At 38.0% G+C, this 6556-nt stretch overlaps 1 non-coding gene across 1 annotated transcript; it reads left to right on the top strand.

Moving 5' to 3' along the window:
• The first annotated feature begins 2492 nt into the window (after positions 1-2492).
• Positions 2493-2599, top strand: LOC136228297 (small nucleolar RNA R71). Its single transcript, XR_010688626.1, has one exon. It is a non-coding gene; the product is annotated as a small nucleolar RNA R71 (small nucleolar RNA).
• Positions 2600-6556: the final 3957 nt, after the last annotated feature.

The raw sequence follows: 6556 nt of genomic DNA, 5'->3' as shown, positions 1-6556 counted from the left end.
CGCAGGTGCATTGCACAACCCAAAAGGCATGCGTATGAAAGCGTAAGTCCCGTAGGGGTAAGTAAAGGTTGTTTTCTCTTGATCTTCAGAATGGATGGCAATCTGATTGTACCCTGAGTACCCATCAAGGAAACAGTAAAATGCATAGCCCTCCAGACGTTCCAGCATCTGATCAATGAATGGCAAAGGAAAATGGTCTTTCCTTATTGCTTCGTTTAGCTTTCGGTAGTCTACACATACTCTCCATCCAGTTATTGTTCTTGTGGGGACCTGTTCATTTTGCTCATTTAAAACAACTGTCGTTCCTCCTTTTTTTGGAACTACATGAACAGGGTTTGTCCAATTGCTGTCAGAAATGGGGTAAATAATTCCTGCATCTAAAAGCTTGATCACTTCTTTTCTCACGACCTCCTTCATGTGTGGGTTCAATCTGCGCTATGGCTGGACGCATGGCTTGTGGTCTTTCTCCATCAGGATCCGATGAACACACACAGTTGGACTAATCCCCTTGATGTCATCTATCTTCCATGCAAGTGCATCCTTGTTTCTTCTTAACACCTCCATAAGTTGAGCTTTCTGATCAGGGGTTAATTTGGAAGATATAATCACCGGACTTCCGTTTGGTGGTTCCGGGAAAGCATATTCAAGGTGCGATGGCAAAGGTTTTAGTTCAGGTTTTGATAAAGGCACAATGGGTATTTCAGGAGGTTCTTGATGAGTGGGAACAATTTGATCAGGATGGATTGATGAAGCTTCTGTTTCGATGGAACAACCTATTCCTTCACAGAGATTAACCTCTTCTCCTAAGAGTGCTTCCAATGTGTCCTGTCCCTGTTCCTGCAAATCAGATAGGCTTTGGAAATCATCTAAGAAATAACATGTGTCATCGCCAGTGTTAGCTCGTCTCATGGCCTCATTCATCTTAAAAATAATCTCTTCCCCATTAATTCTTAAAAACAGTTGTCCCTCTCCCACATCTATCAATGCTTTACCTGTTGCTAGGAACGGTCTACCCAGAATAATAGGAACATGCAAATCTTCATCAATATCCATTATTATGAAATCAACAGGCAGTATAAATTTTCCTACTTTGACTAACACATCCTCCACAACTCCCCTAGGGTAGCATACGGATCTATCGACCAACTGGATGGACATTCTAGTTGGTTGTGGTTCTCCTAACCCTAGCTTATCATACACAAAATATGGCATAAGGTTTATAGTCGCTCCAAGGTCACACAATGCATTTTCAATATTTAAATTGCCAATAGAACATGGTATTGAAAAACTCCCTAGATCCTTTAGCTTTTTCGGAAGCTGCTGCTTGTTCTGTAGGATTGAAGAGCAATGCCTGTTCTGTTGGATCATTGAAATGTTCTCCAATTTATTTTTATTGGACAGAATATCTTTCAAGAATTTTGCATATGTGGGCATCTGAGCTAGTGCTTCCACGAAGGGGATGTTAATATGCAACTTCCTCAAGGTGTTAAGCACTTTTGAATTTTGCTCTTCAAGCTTTTTGGTCACTAGCCTCGCCGGATAAGGTACATGTGGTACATAAGGAGGAGGTGGATAATACTTCTTCCCTGGTTCCTCCTGATCGTGGTCAGATGTAAGACCTATCTTGGCTGGCTTCTCTAGGTCAAGAACAGTCTGTTCCTGTCCTTTTTCCTTAACTCCGGAACTACCTGCACACTCAGCACTCTTATTAAATCAAAGGAGGATTTGTTTCCCTACCAGAGCGTAGAGTGATTGCCATGACATCTCCTTTAGGATTTGGTTCGGTATTACTCGGCATCACTCCTTTTCCTTTTGATGATGAAGCAGCCAGTTGATGAACTTGTGTCTCCAAGTTTTTGATTGAAGCATGTGTCTGCTTCATAAATTGCATCATCATGGTCTTCATGTCTTGTTCAACATCCTCCTTGGGTGGAACAGGATGTTTGTAGTGCTGTTGAGGCTGTCTCTGGTAATGTCCTCCTTGCTGCTGCTGGTATCTAGGTTGCTCCTGCTGGTTTCGCTGTGCAGTCCATCCGAAGTTCGGATGATTTCTTGTGGCTGAGTTGTATGTATTGGAGTATGGGTTTGGTGGGTTCCTTTGATTATATCTAGCATAATCACATTGTTCCTGCTCAGCTTTCCCTTGCTTGACTCCAGGACAGTTGATGTTGAAGTGAGGCCCTCCACAAAAATCACAAACATCATTGAATGGTGGTTCGCTGTGAATGGATGATACATTGATCTTGCTGAGCTACCTTGCAAGCTGTTCCACTTGGGTGGTCAGCTTTGACACAACATCATTGTCCACCGTTCTTTTTCCTTCACTCCTTGCTGAGTGCCAGTTATAGCTTGTGCTTACAACTTTCTCAATAAGGTCGTACAAGGCTTGTGGTTCAAGATCTTCGGGGTTACCATTAGCAATGGATTCAATCTGGATTTTGTATGTGTTGGTGACTCCATTGTAAAAATTTTGTACTTGCATCCACATGGGGATGCTATGATTTGGTACCCTTCTTAACAACTCTTTGTACCTTTCCCAAGCTTCTGCCAACGGCTCATCCTATTCTTGTACAAAACGAGATACTTCATTTCTGAGCTTTATGGCCTGTCGAGGTGGAAAGTATTTCATCAGAAAAGCACTGGCCAGATCCTGCCAAGTTGCGATGGTTCCTGGCTGTATGTTTTTTAGCCAGTTCTTCGCTTTATCTTTGAGAGAAAAAGGAAACAGCTTCAGCCTTATCACATCATCGGACACTCCTCTGTTTGATCGAAAGGTTTTGCATAGTGTGATAAACTCATGGATGTGTGCATTTGGATCTTCAGACTGGTAGCCATTGAATTGCACGACTGCTTGCAACATCTGTATCATTGATGCCTTTACTTCAAACATGTTGTTCCCTTCGTTAGGCAACAAAATGCACGACGAGTGTCCTTCCGTGGTCGGTCTGGAATAGTCTCTGATTCTCATAACTGGAGGATTGTTGTTCTCTCCTTCCTCTTCTTGATTCGGTTGAACTGGTTGTTCTGGTGGTACTCTTCCAGCCATCCTTCTTTCTTTTTATCGATCTCTTTGTCTTGCTCGTCGAGCTCCCACTTGGTTTCGTCTACACGTTCTCTCTAACTCAAGATCGATAGGAAAAACTGGTGGTCCAGCTCTGCGCATAGAAAGTAGGAGAACTACTTCTGGCTGCACTACTTAGCAAACAGATTAAAAACACCTTGTTTCACAGAAATTTTCAGATAAATTTTGTTGCTTTCAATCCCCGGCAACGGTGCCAAAAACTTATTGTCCTGTGAACAGACTCTAGCAAGTGCACTAGAAATAAGTAATAAAGTGATAAATAGAGTATCGTCTCCATATGGATTGATGATCAAATTTTACTAGAAAAACCTTGCAGAACAGGGTGTTCGTGGTGTGTGAATTCTTGATCTTGAGATATATTATGAAATGGTAACAAAGTCAATGATTCAACTTATGAAAATTAGTATTTGATAATGATAAGAGGTAGAACATGCTAGGCACAGCAGAACATGTTACTTTCAGTCTCTAAACATCCTATTTATTCATGAATGAAGTAAAGTGAAGTCAAGGTTTCTGCTTTAATGCTCACTTAAGTCAACTCTCGTGTGTCCTTAAGATTCTAAGACTTACTACAACCATAAGCGTCCCTAAGGTTGGTTCTTTCTTGCATTACGATCAAAACATCATTTCAATAAAGAAAACCCTTGATACAACCTCCTAACATTCCTGCTTCGGGGTTGGACGTTTGATAAAAAGTTCCGTGAAGATGAAAGCAGTTCCCTATCATTCATCTAACACTAACATACATGCATAAGCAATGGAGTAAAAAGCTTTATCAAACACATCATAATGTATCAACATTCATTCATAAATAGGAAAATAGAGAACTTACATAACAGGCCCTAACTGGCCGAACCAGTTCAAAATGACTACTCACTCATACTACCGAGTGAACAGTCTGCATTGCATCTACAGGACTCCATCAATGGAGTCATCATCTTCTTAGAGAGCTCTTCTCTCTACCAAAACTTCTATTTTCAGTTCTAAAAAAGGTTTCATTTTCTTTCCCTCCACTACATCTATAAATAGGAGGAAAAAGCAATTAGAACCCAAAAGTATTCATAAAATATTACAAGATAATATAGATTGTTCAACTAATCCTAGATTACTCGAAGTGGTTAAGATATTTTTGACCTTTGAACACTCAAGGGTCGAACACTCTTGTCATCATGTTACTTTTAGCCGCTCTTTTCTTGCCGCTCCTGCTGCTTGTCACGTCGCTATCCGTCATCAGACACGCATCGTTTGACCGTTGGAACAAAGGTTGCTTTACTCCTCATGGTTTCTGCAAAATAGGCTGCTTACAGTCTGTTTGACTTAAACTTTTCCAATCTGCATAAAAACACTTATAAGACCTTCTTTTACGTAACATTACTACTAAAACACCCTTAATTCATCACAAATAGTATGTTTAATTATAGTCAAATTCATGCCTAACAGTGTCCCTGCATAAAAGCTAGCCCATGAGATCTAACAAATCCACGAAGAGGTAAAAACTAGACTTGAGGAAGGGAATGCCAAGTTGAAAGCTAATGCAGATAAACATCGAAGAGACATGCAATTAGAGGTAGGAGATGAAGCTTTGGTTTACTTAAGCAAAGAGCTCCTAAAAAGCGCACCGAGTATAAAGCTTTGACCTAAGAGGTAAGACCCATTAAATGTTATAAAGAATATGAATGTGAATGTGTATCACGTGGCACTCTGGAATTGCTTGGAAAAGACATCCCCATCATTCAACCTAAAACATTTGAGCCCATTAAAGCCGGATGCATCTCTTGGCTGCCCTACTAAAGACTTGGGGTCTAACTCTTTTCGGAAAGGAGAGAACGATGATGTCTTTAAGATCTTAAAATGGGGGCAAACTAGGTGTTTCAGACGGTCCAAACGAGGTGGTGTCATCCGCACACATCGGGGGATAAAACACGTGGTGGAAAGAGCGTTTGAGGTTGCTAGGTCGCCAACCCCGACTTATTAATTTTTGGACAAAATGTCCCCATGCCACCAACCCACACCCTGGTTGGTGATCCATGGACATGTTAGGCTTATTTACGCCCAACTCTTTGTAAAGAACTGTCTTGCTCTGTTGAGCAAGAAATACACTTCGGGCCCTACCCATCATTTGCTCTTCTAAGAATTACTCTTTTACTATCAGCTTATTTACCATTCTGCATATTTCCTCTTCCATTAATTACTCTTCTGCCATCATCTTATTTACCACCCTACCATATATATATATATATATATATATATATATATATATATATATATATATATAACCTTATCATGTTTTTTTTTCTATTTTAACCATTTAATGTATATTAATTAATTAGTTTCTTAAAATTTTATTGTAATTTTATTTCTTAGGGTTTATGAGATAAAAAATATTCCATTTTAAATTTGTAAGACAAATTTATCAATCAAAGCACTTAATTCTCCAATAGAGGTCAAGGTTCATCCCTTGTGGTATGAGGGTTTATATCCTTCAAGTTTAAACTCGAGAATTTATTTCTTTGCTGGTTTTTTAGTTAAAACCTTCAAATTCCTTCTCTCAATTTAATATGTATCAACAACAAAAAATGAAATACACACTGGAAAAAGTCATTTGTAGCAGGCAAAATCATAGTTATTGTAGTCGCTACAAATAACTCTATAAAGGAGTTGTGCCCGTTAGAATTACTGATCCATTGTAAATATTTTTCCATAACCCGTAACAAATATGGTATGTATATTGTTTGTACTTTTAGTTTTATATTTTAGTTTTTGTTATTTCAAATAAGAAAAAAATTAAAACCTAAAGACTAAACGTACAAACAATACATATTGATATAAAAAGTGCAAACTGAATATCATATATAAACATTAAATAGACAAACATGTATATATCAACATTAACCCTTAATATATGGATCGAATTAAATAAAATCATTAAATACTTATATTAATCTTCAATATTACAATGTATACTATATTATTTTAAGCAACAAATTAATTAAAATAAATGTCTCCAAACAACCTGAATGGTTCACATGATCAACTACGACTTCACTCTCTAAAATGATATGATTAGTTCAGATGACCAATTATAGGACACTCATTCTAAATAAAGAAAATATTAGGATTGGGACTTGAGGCATTTTTGTGTTAATGGTAAAGAAGACGATTCGCTAAATGACAAAATCTACCAAACTATCTTGGCTCCTTGATTTTGATGTTTTAAAGGCAGTTTAAGTTAATCATTCACCACGCGATCAATCATGCTTCTGCACCATCATACAAAAAGATCTAAAATTACTGAAAAGACACACACAAAAATTAGACACAAAAAATTATCTCAAATAACAAACCAATAAAAAAAAGCAAATATGATCTGATTGCCTGCATTCTTAATACTCACGATTGAATTATCCTCGTCGAAAATTGTATTTGCTAGAACTTTATAATTTTCCTTAAAATCTTTGATATATCTGAAATGAA

The sequence above is a fragment of the Euphorbia lathyris genome, chromosome 4, assembly GCF_963576675.1.
Source record: "Euphorbia lathyris chromosome 4, ddEupLath1.1, whole genome shotgun sequence".
Taxonomy (NCBI): domain Eukaryota; kingdom Viridiplantae; phylum Streptophyta; class Magnoliopsida; order Malpighiales; family Euphorbiaceae; genus Euphorbia; species Euphorbia lathyris.
The sequence above is the reverse complement of the archived record's forward strand: the minus strand, read 5'-3'. Positions and strand labels throughout refer to the sequence as shown.